At 32.4% G+C, this 23,536-nt stretch overlaps 1 pseudogene; it reads left to right on the top strand.

Moving 5' to 3' along the window:
* Positions 1–9,143: 9,143 nt before the first annotated feature.
* On the top strand, positions 9,144–22,288 carry LOC117927278 (annotated as a pseudogene).
* The last annotated feature ends 1,248 nt before the right edge of the window (positions 22,289–23,536 follow it).

Raw genomic sequence — 23,536 nt, 5'->3', positions numbered from 1 at the left:
ACAAATAAATGATCTCACAAAAATCCTAACACAAGAATTTTAAGCTCAAACGATACAAGAAAACTAGGATTGAATGGTGCACTAAGGATATGCAAGTTTTAAAACAATGGTGCACTCAAAAATACTCTTCCAAGGCTCAAATATAATCAAGAAAGATTTGGGAAGGTTAAGCTTTTTAAACAATGAAGATTTGAGCCTTTTTATAGAAGAAAAAAGCCAAACTAGCCGTTGGGGGTTCGACCGGTTGACTAGCCGTTAGCATTTAATGCTTGGCAGGTGACCGTTGAACCTAGACAGGACCTCAACCGGACCTCGACCAGTTGAGATTCAACCTTGACCGGTTGAACAATCGTTTTGGAAGAAAGAGAAAGTTTTTTGCACCTTCGACCGGTTGAGCTGAGGGTCTATCCGGGCCTCGACCGGTTGAGCTATGGGTCGACCCGAACCTCGACCAGTTGAGCTGGGGGTCAACTTGGATCTCGATCAGTTGAGCTGGGGGTCGACCCGGACCTTGACCAGTTGAGCTTGCGGTCGACCGATTGCTCATCCGGTTCAACCGATTGAGCCGTTTTTTGGCTCAACAACCAACTTTTTCAACTTAAAACCTTTTAAAACAAGTTTGAAAAACATGAAATCATCAAATTCTTAAAATATTTAAAACAAAGTAACTCTTGGATGATTTTGGTGCATAAGTAAAGAATGTAATGCATGAAAATTCTAGTACACCAACAACCTTACAAAGAGATCTTATGAATCTTGGATCTTGAAAAACACTTTTCTTTGAGGTGGTCTTCTTTTTCATGATTTCTCATTGGCTTGATTTGTCTTTGTGATTGTCATTTTGGAAATCATCTTGCCTAATCACATTTGAAATATGATCATTAGTTCTAAACCTTGTTTTATTATCATCAAAATCAAGATTAACCATACCTTGGTTTCACAAAAGGGTTGAAAGGTATATTTACTTATTTTAGATAAAAACAAGTAACTAAAAATTATATAGATTATATAGATTATATTTGAGTTTGGTTTTAAAATATTTTTCTAGTTTTTTTTTTATTTTAAAAATAATAATTTTATTTTCTATATTGTCTCTTTTTGAAAATACGTTTAATTAAAAAATGAAAACTATTTTTAAAAATGAAAATTGAAAACCTTGTTTATTACTATTTTTTTTATATGAAAAAAAAATATTTATTCATTTATTGCACCACTGTACAATTGTATTACAGTAACTGTACAAGGAAAATGTACTAAGTGTACAAAGGCATACAAGGCTACCATTTGTGAAAGATTATAATAGATTATGAGTCATTCCTTTATTTTTCTTATCACTCATGAATTGTGCATATATGTCATGCACTTTATTTATTTCCCGCATGGAAATTCCAATACTTTCTCCAATAATTATATTTGGGGAAATTTTTTTTCACATTAAGTCATCCACCATCTTCTCAATTAAACCATTGGAAATATGGTTAAACACTCCTACGTGGACATGAACAAATAACTTAGGAGGGATATGAAATTTGTACCATTGTACAAGGGTATTACACTAACTATACAAGGGAAATGTACTAATTGTACAAAGGTGTACAAGATTACCCTTTGTGAATTATTTTAATCAATTCTAAACCACTTTTTTATTTCCCTTGTCACCCAAGGATTGTATGCCTATGTCATTCATTTTATTTAACTCTCATGTGGAAATTCTAATATTTTCCCCAATTTGGGGAAAAAAAAATTGGTCCTAAGCCATCCACAATTTTCTTAACCAAACCATTGAAAATATTATTAATACACCTACATGAACATACAACTTATGAGAAATATGAAATTTGTGTCATTGTATAAGAGTATTACACTAACTGTACAAGGGTGTACAGGGCTCCTAATAGGTTTTGTACAATTTTTAAACAACTTAAATTTGACATTAAGACGATTATTGATAGTTTTTTTTTTTTTTCTTTTTTTTACCAAACTATGTCATTAAGACATTCCCTACAAAAATTAACACTTAGGAAATAAAATTAAAATCAATCATGTCTGAATTGTTCATTATAAGTAAACTAAATGAAATATATATATATATATATTTGCTAGTTTACCTTTATAAATATAATTTCATTGTTATCAACAGAGATTAAAAAAATCACATTTAAATGGAATTAAAAATAAAAAAAAATTATTTTTATAACATTTTTTTAAATCATTAATTTAAATTATGAAATTAGTTTTTAAATTAAAAATATTTGTTGTAATTATAGTTTTGAAGATTTCATGATTTTTATCTTATTACTTTGAAAAAAAATGCTTTAATAAGAAAATATTTATTTTAATGATTTTAAATATTTAAATCTTTATTAAAAAATATTTAGGATTAGTGTAGAGAGAAATTAGGTAATTTTGGAATGGAGAAATTTTGAATATTTTGAAGACTTTAATTAGGCCAATTACCCTATTTACACTTTCAAAATTATTGGAAGGTTGGTAAATTAGTATTAAAAATATTGTCTTCTTGATTAATATATATATATAGTGTTTGCATTATTTTCAAAATAATAAACACCATGTGTCTAATTTGCAAGTTAGAAAAAAAAATATTTTATGAGGTATTTAAAAAGTATTTATTATATGTTAGAACAAACAAATAATAGTAATATTTTAAAACAAATTTGTAACATTTCATATAACTTATTACTAAAAGTCATGTTCAAAAAGTTATTAAAATAAGAAAGAAAGAAGGTTAAAAAAAAAATTAAACTTTTTATTTTATAATAGTAAAAAAAAACTTTAAAATACTTTTTAGTATAAAAAAAATTAAAATAGTGAATATATTTATTTTAAATGGTATTTTAATCATTAAATTATTTTCTTCTAAAATGTAAAAGATAAAAATAAATGTAAAAGATAATTTTTATTTATTTAAATTAATATTTTTTTAGAAAGTATTTTCCAAAATAGTCTTTGAATCATTAATATAATTTTTGTTTATTTATAATTTTAAAATAAAAATAATGTTAAATTTTCAATTATTTATAAAAGAGTTTAAAAAAATAATGAAAAATCCAAAAATAGTTAAATAAAAAAAGAATAGTGACAAGTAGTAGAATAAAGACAAAAATGAGTCAAGTGGGTATTTTTGTCAATTACTATCCCATATCCTTATCATCAATTATGGGTGGTTGGAGGATCTTATCTTAATTATGAACCCTATATGGATTGAAAACACAATTTTCTCGTTATTTTTTAACTCATTGGCATAGCTGGCTAGAGTGAAAGCAATAGGAGGAGTCTTAACCTTTGTTATTGTGGAAAAAAACCCTAATTTGATTATTTTATTGGCAAATTTTCTATCTTAAATCATGAATGAAACTATAATTATGAAAATCATTATAATTTTTTCTTAATATAAGAGTCTTAACCTTTGTTATTGTGGAAAAAAACCCAAAAACTCTAAGGCTATGTTTGGTTCCCGGAAAATGATAAGGAAAGGAAAATTATTTTCTTTAGTTTGGATGACATGGAAAATATGATGGAAAAAAAAACCATGAAGGAAAATATTAAAGAAAATATTGTAATATTTTCCCTACTATTTTCTAGGGGATGACTTTTTCAAAAGAAAAATTATGATTTGTAATTTTTCAAAGAAAGACTTTGGTGGTGATTGTTTGTTTGCTTGTTTTGTTTTGTTTTTTGTTTTTTTTTTTTAAATTTCTCTAAATAAAATTTAAGACTAAACAATGTTTGATAGTATTGACTATTAAGTTGTTTGTTTTTTAATATTGTATTTCTATTAAGTATTAAGAAGTAAAAAAAATAAAAAATAAAAAATTAACAAGTTGATCGTGGTTATGGTAGTTCACTTTTAGCATTGAGAAAAAAGCCAAATATTTTACTTTTTTTCATTCAATAAAAAAAAAAAAAAGAAATAAGTAATAAGTTAAGAAAAAGTAGAAAAATAAACTACTTAAAGTTCAAAAGCAAATTGCATTTAGTAAAAAGTTAAAAAAATAAATACTCTGTTGATGTCCTCTTTATATTTCTATATATATAGTGACAATTTATGAGTAATTATAAAACTCTTGCTTCCCTTTTTTTTTTTTAATTTATTGGGTCAAGTCACTATGGCATTCAACTCATTTCCAACATCTTCCACCCACACAAGATAGACTAAAATAGCCCAATCAACACATCCAAGTTATCACATTTCACTTTTGAAGGTCATTCATATATATTTCATATTTTGAAAGTCATTCATATAAACAAATGTTTCATGCAATCACACGAGTGCATTTGCAATTTGGGAGCTATGAATGTATGTATGTGTTATAAATACATAAGAGTGTAACCTCAAAATTTAAGAGCAAATAATAAAAATCATATCTCAATCTACACCCAAACTTATTTTGTTACAATTTTAATATATACACTTGATCCCTCAACATTATAAATGTATTCATATTATATCAAGTACAACAATGATATAATACGTTGATTGTAAATATAATTTCTTCATGTTGAGCTCATATGTGTGAGATTCAAATTAATCATTTATTAAGTATGTTAAAGGATAGTCAAAATTAAGGATGAAAATTTCTCGAAATATTATGAAAATTTTAAAGGAATTTTGTGTGTCAACCATTGCCAATACTATCAAATGGTGGAGAAATATCCACCAAACCCTTTCAATCAATTTTTCTATGGGTTCCATAATTTTGGATTTTCATCAAAATTTGGTGATTTTCCGATTTGACTGATCAAAGTCAAAGTTAATAAAACTTCACAAATGAGAGGATTTGAACTTGAACATATGGTTATCCCAGAAAAGAAAATGAGTTAATATATACGTGATTGTAAGACAAAAATGGTAGCAAAATTGCTAAAGAAAGAGGAATTGCAGTGTGATAGTTGGAAGAAAATGAGGCTAGGGTCAAGATATTTATATAAATGGAATTGATGTAATTAATTAGAAAAATGTGAATAACAACGTAAAACCATACTGTATCCACGATGTAACCATCTAAACCCATTCTTAAGGGGTGTTTAGTAAAATTTAATACTTATTACTTAATGACTTAAGTTGACTTTAAGTTAAATTATATTTATTAGAAAAATTGGGTTAATCCAATCTATGGTAATCACCCTAGAGGGAGAATGAATAAGATGATGGTCTCTTTTTGAAAATTTAAATTATGTGAAAGTAAAAGACAATTATATGCAAATATATAATGAAACAATATAAAGACAATATAAAGACAATTACATATAAAGTAAAAGAGTAGGGAAGAGAAAATGCAAACACAAAATTTTTATAGTGGTTCGGCTCAACCTGACCTACGTCCACTTTCCTCTAGCTTCAATCCTAAGCTTCCACTAATTCAAGGCTTCCAAACCAAGCCTTTAAGCAATACAATTGGATTATGATTCCAATCCACCCTCTTGGACTTTTGGCTTCTAGCACTCTTTACAATCTTCAAGGGATACTTTACTCTTGAATAACCCTTCAAGTAATACCCCACACTTGAGAATCCCTAAGTGATATCTCATACTTAGATTTTTCCTCTCAAAGATTCACAAATGAAGATAAGAAATAATATCACAAAATCTTAGTACAAAAATTTAGGCTCAAATGATACAAGAAAACTAGGATTGAATGGTATACTAATGATATGCAAGTTTTAGAACAATGGTGCATTAAAAAACACTCTCCCAAGACTCAAATATATTCAAGAAATGTTTAGGAAGGTTAAAATCTTGAAAAAATGAAGATTAAAGTCTTTTTATAGAGGAAAAAAAATGTTAAACTAGTCGTTGGGGGTTCATTTAGTCGAGTTCCGGTTCGACTGATTCACTAGCAGTTAGCATTTAATGTTTATAAGGTGATCGTTGGACCTCGACCGCCCCTTGACCGGTTGAGGTTCAACCTTAACCAGTTGAACAAGCATTCTAGAAGAAAGAGAAGAGTTTTTGCACCCCTCAACTGGTTGAGCTAAACAGGTCGACTGGTTCTCAATCCGGTTCAACTAGTTGAATTGTTTTTGGCTCAACAACCATCCTTTTCAACTTAAAACCTTTTAAACAAGTTCGCATATCATTTAACATAAGGTTTTAGTTGAAAATATGAAATCATCAAATTTTAAAAGATTTAAAACAAAATAACTCTTAGATGATTTTGATGCATAAATAAAGAATGTAATGCATGAAAAACCTAGTGCATCAACAACCTTACAAAGAGATTCTATGAAGCTTAGGTCTTGAAAAACACTTTAACTGCAAAATAGGAAGATCTCTTGCATCTTTTAACACAACATTCAAACTTTCAGCAATCCCTATGGTCATAATGTTATATCTTTTTTTGGTAGAATGTGAATGTGCCCATCGCTCAACATTTGCATCTATTATATATGTTGCCGCTCTTGGAGAAATCATTTGTAGTTGCCCAAATATAACATTGAATTCTGACAAGCGGTATGTATAAGCAGCATTATGTAACAACTTATGGATTTCGACATTTTTAAACTTTGTTTTGAGGTTTTGCTTCATGTGATAAGTACATACATCATGGCTTTATGAGGAAAAACTTTTGGCACAACTTTTTCAATGTTGTTGTGATGATCTAAAATCACCACGAGATCATCAACATGGCCAATTGCTCCATGCAATTTTTTTAGGAACCATTCCCAAGAAGGATCATTTTCAGAATCATCAATTCTGAAACATAAAGGGTATGTATGATTGTTTGCAAATTCTCTAGCTTTCCATGCCTTATCATAGATTATCCCCACACCGTACTTGTTTCGAATATTGACTATTATGTCTTTTGGTCGATATTGACGACCAACCCCTTGTGATATTTCTCTTATGCTTTCACCAATCAACAACAAGTGTGTGTTGAATGATATTTCCTTATTCGAAATAGATCAAAATTTTCCAATTTGATTGCACGAAGTCGCTACTTGCATTCTTTATCGTCACATCCAACATATAATAACTTGGTCGAAGATTTTAATGTTTTGAACTGAAACTTTCTTTTCAAAGCAATCATGCACAACCTTTTCTGCAATTCTTTCTTGTTGGAGTATATTTTGTGCTCTTCCATGTAGTCATCACCAGTTTCACTATAACCAACTATAAATGGTTCCTCTATGCTTTCTTTTGCATGACTTTCATATTCCATTACTGCCTTTTCCATTACATCAATTTGCATTACTTGGCTATCCTTGTTCGGGTTGACATTCATTCCACCATTTTCATCATTCTCGTTCATATTCAAGTTATGAGAATCAAAACAATTAAGTGGATCATAGCTTAACTTTGTTCTATTTTCATCATCAAAACCACTCAAAGATTCACTACTATTTATGAATATTGGGTCCATATTGATTTCTTTCTCAACCCCAGATAAAGTTTGAGAGCCAAAATCAGTGTTCATGATTGATTCATACCCATGATTGCTACTTCTTTTCTCTATTGTGATACATAATGAAACTGACGACTTACCATTAGTACAATTTAAACAAATGAAAATTTTTACATCTCCATCATCTCTTAGCTATATAGGAGTGGATGGTATATTGCCATCAAATACATACTTCATCGAAAGATTGTGCTCTGTTGGGTCTGCTTTCAAAATGTGACAACAATCTTAAATAATTATTCATATGTTGTACTCTTCTTAAGTTCAACACCTTTACCTTAGCAACCTTCAAAGTAGTACATGTTTCCATTTTGCACCCAATCTCCTTCATTTAAAAGCATTATTCCTACTTCATCAATCACTGTTACAAAAATAAATAAATAAATAAATTGAATTATTGATACAAAAAAACAATATTAAAATAGTAGTTATTTGGATAAGTAACTCAATCCTGCAAAGTTGTCAATTAACATGTTGAACTGTACTCAACTATCTTCAAGTTTTATATATAAAGAACTTAACACTAGTTATGTCGAGTTTTTACATGTTAAATACAAACTTTACTCTTTTCATACAAATCTTTTTAACAAAAAATTTCACTCATGTTTACTCTAAAAATTTCATTTTTTTATCCTACAACCAAATAATGTTGAGAATAGCAAAACTAAGGTAATTTTTTTTTTTCCCAAATGGGTTTACATACCTTCATTCGACCTCACCATATGTTTTTTTTAAATCTACTTTGCTTCTATTACCTCAATTTTGATTGTGGGTTGCAGTAATGGTGTATAGGGACATACTCACAATGTTAGTGAGAGATATGTAGTACTGATGACAAAGGTAAAACTAAAATATTTTGCTTTTGAAGAGATATCATGTCTTTGGTGGGGGATCTTACTCTTCTCTGTTTCTCTACTCTTTTTTGCTTCTTTTCACTCAGTTTTATTGGTGGGTTATAGAGATGGTGTATAGAGATGTACTTATAGTGTTGGTGAGAGAGATGTAGTAACGATGAAAGAGCTAAAACTAAAGTTTTATGCTTTTGGAGGGATATTATGTCTTTGGTGGGGATCTTATGTGTTTTTGAAGGAAAATAAATAAGGGTAAAAATGTTCAAATTAGATAATCTCTCAAAACAATTAACTGGTGATGTTACTTTTACAATTTTATCTTTATTTTGAGTCACCTGTCCAAATAACCCCTTTTTTTTTAATGTAAAATGATCCTTGAGAGCCTATAGGCAATTTTAAAGGCCGAAGATGACATCCACTGGTGGGAACTTAGGCGGTTTTTAATTGAAAGAAAGATAACAACATTTTATTGGCGTGAATAGGGGCTTGGGCGGTGGTAGCAGCAAGTGAATTTGGAGAGAAGAAACGACAAAAAATTGATTGTTTGGTTTCTCAAGAATGAGAAAAGAATGGTTGTTTGCCGTCTTTATAATGGGGATGGACCCCACCACCCCCTAACTATGTCTGAGTCTTAAACAAAAGAAAGAATCAGTCCAAGAGAATTGACACTGAATCAGTCCGTGTAAAAGTCTGCGGGGTGGACCTTGTCTGCGGGAGATGTCTATAATTGAAAAGTTGCAGAGATATTATTATAATAAGAGAGCTTCATCAGGCTTTCAGCTTCTGTGTCTGATTGTGCCTCTCTTTTTCTCTTTCCTTCTCGGTTATCGGTTGCCATTGGTCGATCATGAAGTTGGTACCCGTAGCTCATTCAGTCAGCTGCGTCTTTGTTGCCTTGTGTGGTGTCTATGTGATTGGGCTTTTTCATATAGCTGCTGCTCAAACCACTGAAGCCAATGCTACCACTGATCCGTCTGAAGGTGCCCTTCTGTCAGTCTTACACCTCTCTCTCTTAGTTTTTTCTCCTGTGGTCTCACCTCTCTCTCATAGCTTTTGATTAAAAATCTCAAAACTTGATTAATGATAAGCATTCTAGGAGCTGTTATACTGTTATGCTGTTAGCCGTTAGATTGTTTAATAACTCGAATTAGGACGGACTTAATCAAATTAATTATATATATATATTCAACTTGACAGCTTGACGTGTATATTTATGTAATTTTTTAGGTGACAAACTATAGGAGTGTTAGTCAAATATTCAAACTAGATCAAAAATAAATTAATATTGATCAAATTGGTTTGTTTTTAGATTGTGAAAATGTTTAGTTTGGTTTGATGAAATGCAAAATCGATTACGTCAATTTGATTAACTAAACCTAAATAAATAGACAAACTCAAAATAAAATAAATCCGTTTTAAAATTTAATTGGGCCTAAATCCCAACATGAGTTTTGTTGTTAAGCCAAAAACTAATAAAAAATATCTAATCAGACAAACCTTAAAAGATTCGGTTTGATTCGGTTTTCCATTAAAATAATGGCTAATTTATATTGATTTTATTGATTTTTTTGTTCCAAAATTGACCAAGCCGGGTTTATATCTACCTCTAATAAATGATGGCTTTTTGGATAAACTTACATGATGTGATGTGAAATGATATAAAAGGTTGGTGCATCCAAGGAAGAAAATATCGCCGAAACTAGGCGATATTTCGGCGAAATATCGGTGTGTCGGTGGGTGCCGACACGACATATGCTAAGGATATATCGTCGGTCAACCCTTGGTCAACGCAGGCTCAAAATTGAGCCTTTTTTATCCTGCTGCTGTTGGGGGGATTCGAACCCCCAACAAAAGGTTTCAAATGCAGCTCCACTTCCACTAGGGCAAACGTGCCCTTTGATAAATATTATGCACTATATAAATATATATCAAAACTTAGGATATAAATAAAATATTAAAAAAACACTTTAAATAATAAATTAATTATAACTATTTTATAATTAAATGAAAATTTTTCATTTAATTGATTAGTAAAAAATATCATAATTTTATTCATGGTGTTTTTAATATTATTAATATATTAAAAATTTATATATTAATCATCATTTATTTTATAATATATCATAATTTTAATATTAAATAGATTTTAAAATTAAACATATTATAATCACAATATTATCATCAAATAATATTTTATATAATTAAATAATCAATATACACTTATCAAATTTATATTTTTTATTAACATATATATATATATATATCAATTTATTTGAAAAAAATAACTTTAAAATGTCTATTATGTTTTTAACTTCATTTCTAAAAGTTTTATTTTATATTTTTATAAGTTTTGATCAATTTTAGGTTTATAGATTTTTTGTGTTAAAATATCCATCGAAATATATTATAATCAAATATCACAATATAATGATGAAATAATATTTAATATAATTTAATAATCAATATATACTTATCAAATTTATATTTTTTATTGACACGTACAATATTATATATATACATTAATTTATTTAATAAAATAACTTAAAAATATCTATTATACTTTAATTTCATTTCTAAAAGTTTTATTTTATATTTTTATAAATTTTGGTCAATTTTAGGTCTACCGATATATCTCCGATATATCCGAATATATCTCCGATATATCCGATATATCCGTAAAATCGAAATACCGATATATCCGTAATTACCGACATTTTCATCCTTGGGTGCATCCACACTTATAAATAATTGATTTTGAAGTAAAATGGTGTGCAACAGGGTCATGGTGAGTCATTGGAGTCTCATGTTGGGAACGGTTTGATGGCTTCCTACCCGCACCAATTGATTTTTACATGAGAAAGATCAAAACCCCAAATTTGTACTTAGCTTTTGAATTTTGATTGCAGTGAGAGTTTTGAATTCTATATTTCAACAATGGGGAATCTCAGCATCGAACCAATGGAACACAAGTGGGGAACCATGCACCGGCGCTGCCATTGACTCAACCAGCATTGATAGCTCTGACTATAATCCTGGAATCAAATGTGATTGTTCCTACGACAATGCCTCTACTTGCCATATCACTCAACTGTATGTACATGTTTTTGTGCTTGGATTGTTGAATATTACTCAGTTTGATTTTGAACATTGTCGGTATATTTCCTATAAATGCAATCCTTCTGCTTGATATTTGGTTTGAGTGGTCATTGCCCAAGTGACATTGAGGCTCAATCTGATGCTTAGACCACTGCATCCAAGTTGGTTCTCTTAAACCAACACTTCAAATCTATATTCCATGTCTGGGTCTTTTTCATCTTCTAGAGCTTCTTAAGCTTTTACTATATCCTAAAAGACTTGATTTAATGATTCTTTTACAGGAAAGTTTATGCATTGGACGTCGTTGGTGTAATCCCAGATGAGCTATGGAATTTGACTTTCCTCACCAATCTGTATGACTTCATATTTCACTTATTCGTTGCTTGTAGTTATGGTTGTGCATTTTTATCTCTTCATTTTCTTCGATATTATTAATGCAGAAATCAACCCATTGAAATGTTTTACTAGGGTGCCAATTGCATTCTGTGTTATTTGTAACACTACTTTTCTCCAATTTTTTTATCAGGGATTTGCGTCAAAATTATTTGACAGGTCCCCTGTCTGCATCCATTGGCAATCTAACAAGCATGCAGTACATGTAAGTCCATCACTAGAATTTTTTATTTGAAATTTCCTAGTACACTGAAATTTATTGGTGTGTTTTTTGGTGTTTAATTTCATTTTGTTAGGAGCGTGGGAATTAATGCACTATCAGGGGAGCTTCCTAAGGAACTTGGACAGCTGACTGATTTACGTTCATTGTAAGTTTTCCATCCTCTTACTTTGTATAGATACTAGGTTTCTTTAGTAATCCTCAGGTACTATTCTTCAATCCAAATTTCCCTGTTCAACACCATATAACTTTCGTTTTAGGAAGATGCTAGTCTTACCAACTCTTTTACATGCCCCCCCACTTTTTTTTTTCTTTCTATTTCACATGTTGATTGGCTTGGTGCCACCATGTCAGAACAAGGTGTTGCTTTGTCAAGTTACAAAAACCATGTTCATGTACTTTTTGCTGATGATATGAACCTATATGAAGATAATCTTTAAAATATTACCAATCGGAGTTAACTTGAAGCTATTTATTTGTTGAATTTGCAGAGCTTTTGGGACAAACAACTTCTCTGGTTCTCTGCCTTCTGAGATTGGGAATTTGGTGAAGTTAGAGCAATTGTAAGTTCTAATATAATTTTGATTTTTTATCATGTGTCTATCATACATGCTGAAAATCTTGTTAGGTTACATTAGTTATTTGGTCTCACATTTTGGAAATGGTTCTTGAGAGTTTCCGGTGCTATTGTTTCTAGCCAAAGAAGATAACCCTTTGTGACAACTGTAATTTAGCATCAAACTAATATATTGTCATGATCAACAGCATAATACCAGCATATGATATTTGGTAGGGTTAGCAGGGGATTTTTAGTCATAATGTAGTAATGCACATGCTTGTCTTGGGGGCATGGGGGATAGGGGTCCTAGGGATATAGAACTATATATAGGCTTTCAGACAAGCAAGATCAAAACAAGGTATGAGGAATACCGTTTTTGTGGTAAGGAGTGGAAATGAGGTAATAATGAAGATTGGTATTCAAAATATATCTTAGATGCAAGGAAGGATGATAAAGATAGGAATTTGCCTATGGATTTATAGGCTATAGTTGAACAGGAGATATTTCTCTTTTTTGGTCTAATGCAATTTTTTCAGACCTACCACCAAATTTGTGATAAAAGGATGTATGATAAATTGATCATATTCAGTCAGATGGGTAGCACCAACTACCTACTGGGGAGAAGATCAGATAAAGTTGGTTGAGATGGTTGTTTGTGTGAAATATAGACCTGAAGAACAATAGTAGTAGAGACATGTTCAGTTTGAATTGAAAGGGCTATGAGGTGAAGGGAAGGATAACAAAATGGACATGGTTCGAACTAATAAGCACATAGATGACAACCTATGATATAGAAAAATAAAACAGCTGCTATAGATAGGGTGACAGCTTAATAGGATCTTAGTAGTGTAGCTTACACAAATGTCCAGGATATGTTATTATTGTTTAACCAATCCAATGGTTCACTATGGTAATGTTTTCAAAATTTGGGAAAGGGATGAAGCATTCTTCTTCTATGAGACATACTTTGTTTCGTTTTAGGTTTTTCCATACGCATGATTATCAAGTCAATTGAACCTGGTGGTTTTGGCACTAATAAATTTGGTCTTTCAATGATCCCGGTCTGGAACTTCCTTTTCTTTTTGCTCTCTGTTTTTCCATATACAGCTCTTCACCAAAAGCTAGGAAGGGAAAAATTGTAGGCCACATTTTGTTAGCTATAACTGCTGAAGTGCTTGCACCTGTTTTGAGATTTTAAAAGTTAATAAATGCTCGGTTCACACCATAATTTGGTAAGAAGTTTGGGAAACAATTGCACCAGTTTGAACTAATAGAAGTTCCTTCTGATATAGGTCAGGTAGAGGATGGGTAACTATTTCCATCATTTCCACCTAATTTGAGTGGTTTATTATTATAGGTTTAGATTGATTCAGATGCAACTGATGAATAGATCTCTTTCTATCATATGGGAGATTTTGAAGGTGTATTATTGGTTTGTTGATCACTTAGTACAACACAAAGGCTAAAAGTAGTATAATTCTAAAAGAGGAGTACAAACAAATATTGAGATATGCTTCACAGAAAAAGCAAAAGATCCTTGGTTCTATCATATGGGAGATTTTGAAGGTGTATTATTGGTTTGTTGATCACTTAGTACAACACAAAGGCTAAAAGTAGTATAATTCTAAAAGAGGAGTACAAACAAAAATTGAGATATGCTTCACAGAAAAAGCTAAAGTTCCTTGGTTTTTATTGGTAGATTTGTCTACACATGCATGGGTACAAAATTTGAGTTGTTTCTAGGGCACACTGATCATGTTTCATTAACTTGACTGATCATCTTTGAAGAAAAGTTTTTGCTGGTATTAAGGAAAAGAAATTCGATATTGTTTAAATTAATGAATGCTCTTTACCTCAACAGTTACTTTGATAGCTCTGGGGTAAGTGGTGAGATTCCTTCAACATTTGCTAATCTACAGAGCCTGACTACAGTGTAAGAGTTTTCTTGGCCTTCTGTCTGCACATTTTGGGATTGTTGTACTATATCTTGATGAGAAAAGGTCTCTTCATATAATTTTCTAAAAGAATTTTTGGGGCTCTCAGGTGGGCATCAGATAATGAACTCACAGGAAACATACCTGATTTCATTGGGAATTGGTCAAAGCTCACTGCTTTGTAAGACAACGTTATCAGTTTTTTAATCATTATTTTCCTTCACTTATGCTTAGATTACATGTCTGAATTTACTTTATGCTATAAACTCAAAGTAAATGTACATCTTTTAAGGGATGTGAACCTTTCATATTTACCATGATATTCAGCTTTATAGAGTACTTCCACATATTTATAATCTGCTTCTTCAAACTGTTTCTGTAGGAGGCTTCAGGGGAACTCTTTTGAAGGTGCCATCCCCTCATCATTTTCCAATTTAACCTCTTTGACCGATTTGTAAGTGTAGAGTCTGTCAGTTATTTCCATTCATATGTAGCAGATCTGTATGATTAACCTTTTCTCGTGCTATATAAAATCCAGGATGGTAAGTGATATATCTAATGCAAGCTCTTCTTCACTGGAATTTATAAAGGATATGAAGTTGCTAAGCATCTTGTAAGGCAACATGCTTCTAGCTTATAAAACAGTTGGATTTTATTTTTTCCTTTTGCTCTTAACCTTCTGATATGGGATTTCAATATAACAAGATGGTTGTTGTTTGCAGAGTACTAAGGAATAATAATATCTCTGATTCCATTCCATCAAATATTGGAGAATATGGAAGTTTGACTCAGCTGTAAGTTATTCACGATTATGGTTGTTGCTTTTGTGCATGAACAACATGTCAGGTTAAATTTTGGATTGGCTCCAAAACATCCAACTTTCTGGAGCACAACTCATTTTATAGTCACCTGGAACCAACCCAACAATCCATCTTTAATACAAAGTTAATTTTGGTAAATTCTAAATGGGTAAATACTTGCCAAGTAGGTTTATCTGGGGTCTAAGTGGAGCTCAGCATGTTTGCGATTGCATTAAAAAAAAGTTAGCCATCAACCTAAGCCCATTTTTCATGGTTTGATTCAGCTGAGCTGATGGGTTTGGGGTAGATTTGATTAGTTTTAGCCACATGAAGATCATTTTTCTTATCTATATTTATTTTTTCATTGTCAGATACTCCGTCTTTTATTTATGTTATAGCCTTTGGATTATTTTTGCAGGGATTTGAGTTTCAACAATCTAAGTGGACAACTTCCAGAATCACTCTTCAATTTGAGTCAACTCTCTCGCTTGTAATGGTTCCTGCCTCCTTAGTTCTTTCATATGCATCCGAGAGATATTCCTTTGCATTGTGAAGCATGTATTGTTGTCTTTTTTATCAGGTTCCTTGGAAATAATCAGTTAACTGGTACTCTACCTTCACTGAAAAGTACATCTCTTCTCAGAATGTAAGTAAATTCAACATATTTATGTTCGTAATCATTAAAATGTATTCCAAATCGATGTATCTAGCAAATATCTTCATTCCTTATTTCACTATTATGCTAAGTCTAGGGACTAGGGCTATGAATTCTGGTGAATGGCAAGTTTCATTTCTAAAATATTTTATGTGAGACAATGAAGATCTATATATTGTAGGCCCCAAAAATCATTTAGTACTTCTCCTAAAATAGAAGTTTACATATGGAAGAAAGGGTTATAAATTCCGATGTGCACTAAGAACTAGTCTAGCTGCTGATATGTGATAATACAAAAATAAGAATCAGGATCCTACAAGCTGCTGATATATATTGTTTGTATTGTGATGTGGAAGCAAGTTTGGAGAAGAAAAAAAAAAAAAAAAACTCTGCTTCAATTATATGTGGTATCTTATTTTATGTCTTTGAAATTAAACAATGAAGGTGAAAAATTTAAAGCTACTTCTTCCAATAAGAAGGTAGTACCTACTTTTTCATCAGTTACAAATCTATTAGAAAATTTCTTTTCCTCAAGTTCCCCTAGGACAGAATTTTAGTCCTGAGGTCTATCCTTTTGTTTGATTTGGTTTTTCCCCCTCTCAAAAGTATGAGCGTTCATATCTTGTTCTGTATGTAACGTAGCATTATATAGGTTTAGGTGTCATTTTTGCTAGTTTGAAAGAATTATGGTGCATACAGATGGTTATCAGGGGTCACGATGTGGGCAACAGATCAAAGACCAAGCCCAGAAGAATAGTACAGTACCATTGTTTTCATTTAAATATTTTATGCATATGAAAAAAAATGGAGAAACATACATGAGGATTCTGGATTGAGATTATTGTAGTGTGAAAAAATCACTTCTTTAAGCTCAATTTGACCAATCTTATATAGTTCCACTGACTAAATTAACATTTTCCAATATCTAAATTTAAGACTGACCACAATTTTGGCTATCAGTTGGTGGACTACATACTTAACATTCCCATTATGTTATGCCTGCAGTGACTTGTCATACAATGGACTATCAGGGAGCTTTCCTTCTTGGGTTGATGAAGAGAATTTACAACTGTATGTTTGAAAATCCTATTCTTCCTAATTTTTATTTTATTTTAATTTTTTTTCCAAAATTTTGTAGCTCAAAAGTTTCTAGTTTGATATTCAAATTGCAATGCTGTAAAGCCTGTAATATTTTAACCAACCAGCTTTCAGGTTTGGCATATTTCATTGCTTCTTCAATGATCATATGAAACTTGCATTTTGTAGCATGAGCTATGTTCTGTATCAATTGATATTGAAACTAACATTGTACTTTATGATTCTCTATGGGGTTGAATATGCAGTAATTTGGTCGCCAACAACTTCACACTAGACAGTTCAAACAGCAGGTGATTTTTTTCAATTCCATATTTTAACCCATGAAGATATGCTTATTCATTAAAAATATGCAAATGTTTTCTCTCAATGCTTAATGTCTGAAAATTGCAGAATATTCTAAAATAGTGAATGTATGGTGCTCCAATAATTTCATTACATTTCTGGCTTAACTAAGTATGTTCTTCTTCTTGTGTTTACAGTGTTCTTCCTTCAGGATTGAACTGCCTTCAACAAAATTTTCCTTGCAATAGAGGTTCCGGAATTTGTAAGTTCAATGCAGAACCATTCCCTTTTTCATGATTTCAGTGGTGGAACATATTATTAGGTATTATGGCATGAAAAGGAGAGAAATATACTATAGTATCAGTGTCACCAAAAAGAATACAGTCAATATTGTAAACTGTATCTCTCATTTCTATAAACTTGTATGAGTTAAGAATAGGAAAATCGTTTCTTTACTTGAGTGCCCATTTTAATCTAGACAGGCAAGTCATGCTAGTGATTGGTGTTCTTGCTTTAGGTTTTATTCTTTCTCCAGGACACATTTGTTCAAAGACTCAAGAAAGGGAAACTAATGAGGTTTGTTTCTTGTGGGTCAAGACATTTGATTAGTTAGGTCCAGGGAGAGCCTTGTAATAGATATCATAGCACAAGTTTCTCCTTGGGTGGAAAATTCACAGGTCATCAATTTGAGGGGTGAATTGGGATGAGAGAATTGTAAAATGATATTATGAAGTATATATCAAATGTCAGAATTTTTTTTGGAATTACCACTCAAACAGATATGAAGGTTTGCTGCTGATTCATGTCAGTTTTGAGCATTGAAAAATGACTTTATGCATCCTTCAAGTATGAATTATTTCTTTAATCGTAAATATTCTTGAGTATAACCATTTGAAAACAAAAAGATAGAGATGAGTTTAACTTTTCAATTGAAAAAATCAATTCACTTCTTTAATTTTGATAAATGCTGCTTTTTATATTGGTGTACAGATTACAACTTTGCAATCAAGTGTGGTGGTCCTCAGATTACTTCTTCTGATCAGATTGTGTTTGAGAGGGACAATGAAACTCTTGGTCCAGCTACATACTATGTGACTGACACAAACAGGTGGGCAGTTAGCAATGTTGGATTGTTTTCTGGAAGCAACAATCCTCAGTCCACAAGCACGTCTTCATCTCAATTCACAAATACTTTAGACTCAGAGCTGTTCCAAACAGCAAGGATCTCTGCTGGATCGCTAAGATACTATGGTTTAGGCCTTGAGAATGGAAACTATAATTTGACCCTCCAATTTGCCGAGACAGCAATTGTTAATTCAAATTCTTGGAAGAGTCTTGGAAGGCGTGTCTTCGATATTTATATCCAGGTTAGTATTGAAACAAGGACTTGTGCAAGAAACTGTGTTTTGACTGTTCTTTGTTAAACTCAAGCTTCAGAGTAACCAACATTGTGTTTATTTCCTAGTAGTAGGTTATAATTCATCATTACTTTGAATCAAGTTGTAATTATTTTGAAAAATTTCGACAGATCTTGAAATTGCAATATATTTTTATTTATTTTTTTTTTTTGGTGATTTATTGATTCAATAGGTACTTAAAGTACCAGAATATTGAGAATAACTCCCAAAAGTTTTCTTAACAATTATAGAATGAAAATTCCGGCTTCTTTCTCATACAAAATATGTTGCCTCAACCATCAATATCCTGATTCCTTCATGATATAATCTCAGGTTCTGGCATAGTGAATGAAACTTAGATGAATTCTTCTATTCCCAAATTCCTAAGAAGACATTGTCCAATATGTTTCCTCTTTTTTTATCTAAGTTTTAATTTGTTTATTCTAGGGAGATTTGGTTTTAAAAGATTTTGACATAAGAAAGGAGGCAGGAGGGGTCTCTTTCCAAGCTGTTAAGAAAGAATTCACGGCTCAAGTATTGGAAATTACATTGAAATCCATCTCTTTTGGGCTGGAAAAGGGACTTGCTGTGTACCTGCTCAAGGGACGTATGGACCTTCTATTTCAGCAATCAGTGCTACCCCAAGTAATGCAATTAGAAACTATTTGATGCAAATCAGTAACTAAAATGTTGATCCACTTTCATACTGATACTGAGTGATTGCTAAATTTACACAGATTTTGAGCCTACTGTGCCTAACACTGCTCCAAATGGGAAGAAGAATTGGACTGGTTTGATAGTGGGAATTGCTGTTGCCCTTGGACTTGTGTGCTTTCTAGCTGTTTTCTCTGTTTATTATTTCGTTCTAAGAAGAAAAAAGCCATATGAAAACCAAGACGAAGGTAATGCAAAAGGTTATGTTGTGTTCATATTGTTAGTGCTCTGACTTCTGAATTGGGTTTCAGAGCCCACTTTGACATTATTTGCAAGTACTTTTTCTTGTTTTCCCTGGTGTTGGTGTATAGATGCCCGTTATTTGCAAGTGCTTTTTCATGTTTTCACTGGTGTTGGTGTATAGATGCTTGCTTAGGACATTTAACATCTAGTGTGTACCTATGTTTTTTTTTTTCTTTTTCTAATTATTGTTTTAGATATAAAACAGAGGTGTAAACCACTGCTGTCTTTGTGGAACATGTTTTTTTTTTTTTTACCAAAAGTCGGAGATAAAAGGCTGTTCAAAGAACCCACTTGTTTTTTGACAATTAGAGAGGGACATTAGTTACTTCTATCTATTTATCTCCTATTGAACTACATTTAAGCTAAAGACCAGTTCTAGAATTAAAATATTTTGCAATAACGTGTATTCTGATGCATGTTAAAAAGAGGCATCCAAACATCTTGCCAAAGAATATACAAGTTCTTGCAGATCAACATCCAGTTGTCAAAGATAATTTTGCATTTGCAAAGACATGTTGTTGATTAGGTAAGAAATCAGTGAACAGATTCACAATTGATTGTGCTTTGTTTGGAATTTGCAGAGCTCCTAGGTATGGATGCTAGGCCATACACTTTCAGTTATGCTGAACTAAAAAATGCCACTGGAGACTTCAGTCCTTCTAATAAGCTTGGAGAGGGTGGATTTGGACCTGTCTATAAGGTAGGTCATTATCCTATCGAGCTTATATATTTTTTTATGATTATGAGTATGATTACAAACATGGGATTTTTCTCAATCATTCCTTTTTTTTTTTTTTCTGGTAATAATTTTATATCCAATTCGTTAGGGGACACTTTCTGATGGAAGAGTTGTTGCTGTAAAGCAACTATCTGTATCATCACACCAAGGAAAGAATCAGTTTGTAACAGAGATTGCAACCATATCAGCTGTGCAACATCGTAACCTTGTGAAATTGTATGGGTGCTGCATTGAAGGAGTAAACCGATCACTTGTCTATGAGTATCTTGAAAACAAGAGCCTTGATCAAGCACTATTTGGTAAGAGTTAGCACCTTAGCAGCTCTAGCAATCGTGACATTTTCTTAAGAAAACAAAATGAATACAGTTATGCTTGTTATTCATGAACAGGAGAGGGAAATTTGGACCTTGTTTGGCCAACCCGTTATGATATATGCTTGGGTGTAGCCAGGGGTCTAGCCTATCTTCATGAGGAATCGCGACTTCGCATTGTACACAGAGATGTGAAGGCCAGCAATATTCTGCTTGACTATTATCTCAACCCTAAGATTTCAGATTTTGGTTTGGCCAAACTGTATGATGACACGAAGACTCACATAAGCACCCGTGTTGCAGGCACAATGTAAGATCCTTGAGAGTCAAGGCCCTTAGTCCCTTTTTTGTTCTGTTTTTTTTTTTTTTTGGATTTTTTTTTTCAGGTATCATCAAAGTTTTAAAACTGAGATTTTATGCTACTGATGTAGTGGGTATCTTGCACCGGAGTATGCCATGCGTGGTCACCTCACAGAAAAGGCCGATGTGTTTGGTTTTGGTGTTGTAGCTCTAGAGATTGTCAGTGGAAGGCCAAATTCTGATACAAGCTTGGAAGAAGAAAAGACTTATCTTCTTGAATGGGTATGATATTTTTACCCCTTGGACTCTGTTTTATCTTATGAAATGTCTTCATACCAGTAATCGTTATGGTACTCATAGTGATTAGGGGCTCTACCATACTTAAGCATACATGTTCTGATTCCCTGATAATTTATAAAGAAAATTAGGCTTCATTAGATCTCTTGGACATGTTAAGGTCATTTCTAGACAGATTGTGGAAATTGGATCTTTCCATTTTGGTTCAGAGATCATTTGAATTTAGTCCCTTTTCAAATTTAATAGGATCTAAGAAATAGTTCTTTTCCTTATTCATAGGCTTGGCAGCTACATGAAACCAACCGTCAAATTGAACTAGTAGACTCAAGATTATCAGAATTCAGTGAAGAAGAAGCACGAAGAATGATAGGAGTCGGTCTTCTGTGCACTCAGACATCACCGACACTACGCCCACCAATGTCCCGTGTGGTGGCAATGCTTTCAGGAGATATTGAAGTGTCCAGAGTTACAACAAAGCCCGGATACTTAACAGATTGGAAGTTCAATGATGTATCCAGCTTTATGAGTGAAAATAGCGATTTGAATTCACCAAGTATCAGCATGGAAGTTGATAGAGACTCTTCTCCATTAAGTGTCAATAAAACTGAACTCCATGAGATTATTGGAGAGGGCAGGTGAAGAATAGTGTTTCTTTTCTGCTTTAGTGTGATTTTTACTGTTTCACACAACTCTGATAAATTCTCTGGTTTCTTACCATGTATGTGTGTTTAGTATACAAGTATGTATAGGGGGTTGTCTCTTAAGTCAGTTCTTTATATTTTCATACATTTAGGATTGAATGTTTTTGTATGAACTTTGGTTGAAGTTGTGGGTTTTGTTTTGCTCATCAATCATGTAATGAAGTGGTCCATGCAGTGGCCAAATGCACCTTATATCCAGTTTATAGGAGTCATGAAGGAGAACTTTTCACTGTGGCTTCTTGAGTTGCTATCAAGAAATTGTATGACTTTTAGTGCCCTGATTAATTTGGTGAAATAAAATATCAATGGCAGATCCCGCTGGAACAAACCAAAAATGAGCAAGTTAAGCTTAATGTAATTTGATATTATACACACTACCATTAACCTACCTTTAATATCCTAACCACATACCTTACTTGATGCTCCAATGCTCCTTTGCAATTTGGCTCTGAAAGTAATAAGTCTCATGGAAATACATAAATTTAGACTAACATTATTTGAAGAAAAATTGCCAACCTAGCTATAAGACAATCAAGTTGTTTTAGGTACCTATACCCTTTGTGTCCTTAAGGTTGGGCCTCTCTCTTTTGCAGCCAAATTGTTTTAGATTTTGAAGCAACATATGAAGATTTCTTAAAAGATATGTGCTAGCAATTTAATGTCATCTCTCATGAAGTTGCAAACACCTCGTGCGGCAGTGCGACACATCAACTCTGGCAAGGCACCATCAGCGAGCTCATTAAGAGCACTCCTTCCAAAAATAATAAAGCTGGATTTTCCAAGGTACGATGGGAAGGAAGTTCCAACGAGCTGGGTGTGTCGTGCAGATCAATATTCCAAATCCATGGCATTTGGCACTCTAACCGAGTCTCCTTGGCTTCATTCCATTTGGAAGGAGATGCCCAGCCATGGTTTCAAGTTCTCAAACAAGAAGCTATTTATATCTCATGGGATGAATTCAAAAAAGGGCTTTATTCCAAGTTTAGTCCAAACCAATTTGTTGATTATTTTGGGGAGCTAACCAAACTTCAACAAACAGGTATAGTTTTGGAATACCAAAATAAATTTGAGAGATTGTTAGCCAAGGTGGGTTCACTTCCGCAAGCAACCCAAGTTAGTTGCTTTATCAGTGGCTTACAAACTAACATTCGAATTGATGAGCAAGCTAACATGCCAACTTCGCTATCCTCAATTGGACTTGCAAGATTGTTTGAGGCAAGGAATCTGGACCATAAACTATAGTCCACAGCCTTGAGATCGATATGGGCTCAATGCAATGTCAGTGGGACCTCCTACCAAGCCCCTCACCAACGACTCCAATCAAGAGAACGACTATTGAAGAATTGAAGGAAAGGAGAAGGAAAGGATTGTGCTTCCGCTGCAATGACAAATTTGGTCTTGGACATGTGTGCAAGCGTTTGTTTATGATAGAAGCAACTTGCGAAGATAGTGAAAATGATGAAGATATGAAGATCGTGAGTGAAGTTCAACAAGAAGATGTGAAACCCGAAATTTCGTTGCATGCA

This window comes from Vitis riparia, chromosome 12, assembly GCF_004353265.1.
Source record: "Vitis riparia cultivar Riparia Gloire de Montpellier isolate 1030 chromosome 12, EGFV_Vit.rip_1.0, whole genome shotgun sequence".
Taxonomy (NCBI): Eukaryota; Viridiplantae; Streptophyta; class Magnoliopsida; order Vitales; family Vitaceae; genus Vitis; species Vitis riparia.
The sequence above is the reverse complement of the archived record's forward strand: the minus strand, read 5'-3'. Positions and strand labels throughout refer to the sequence as shown.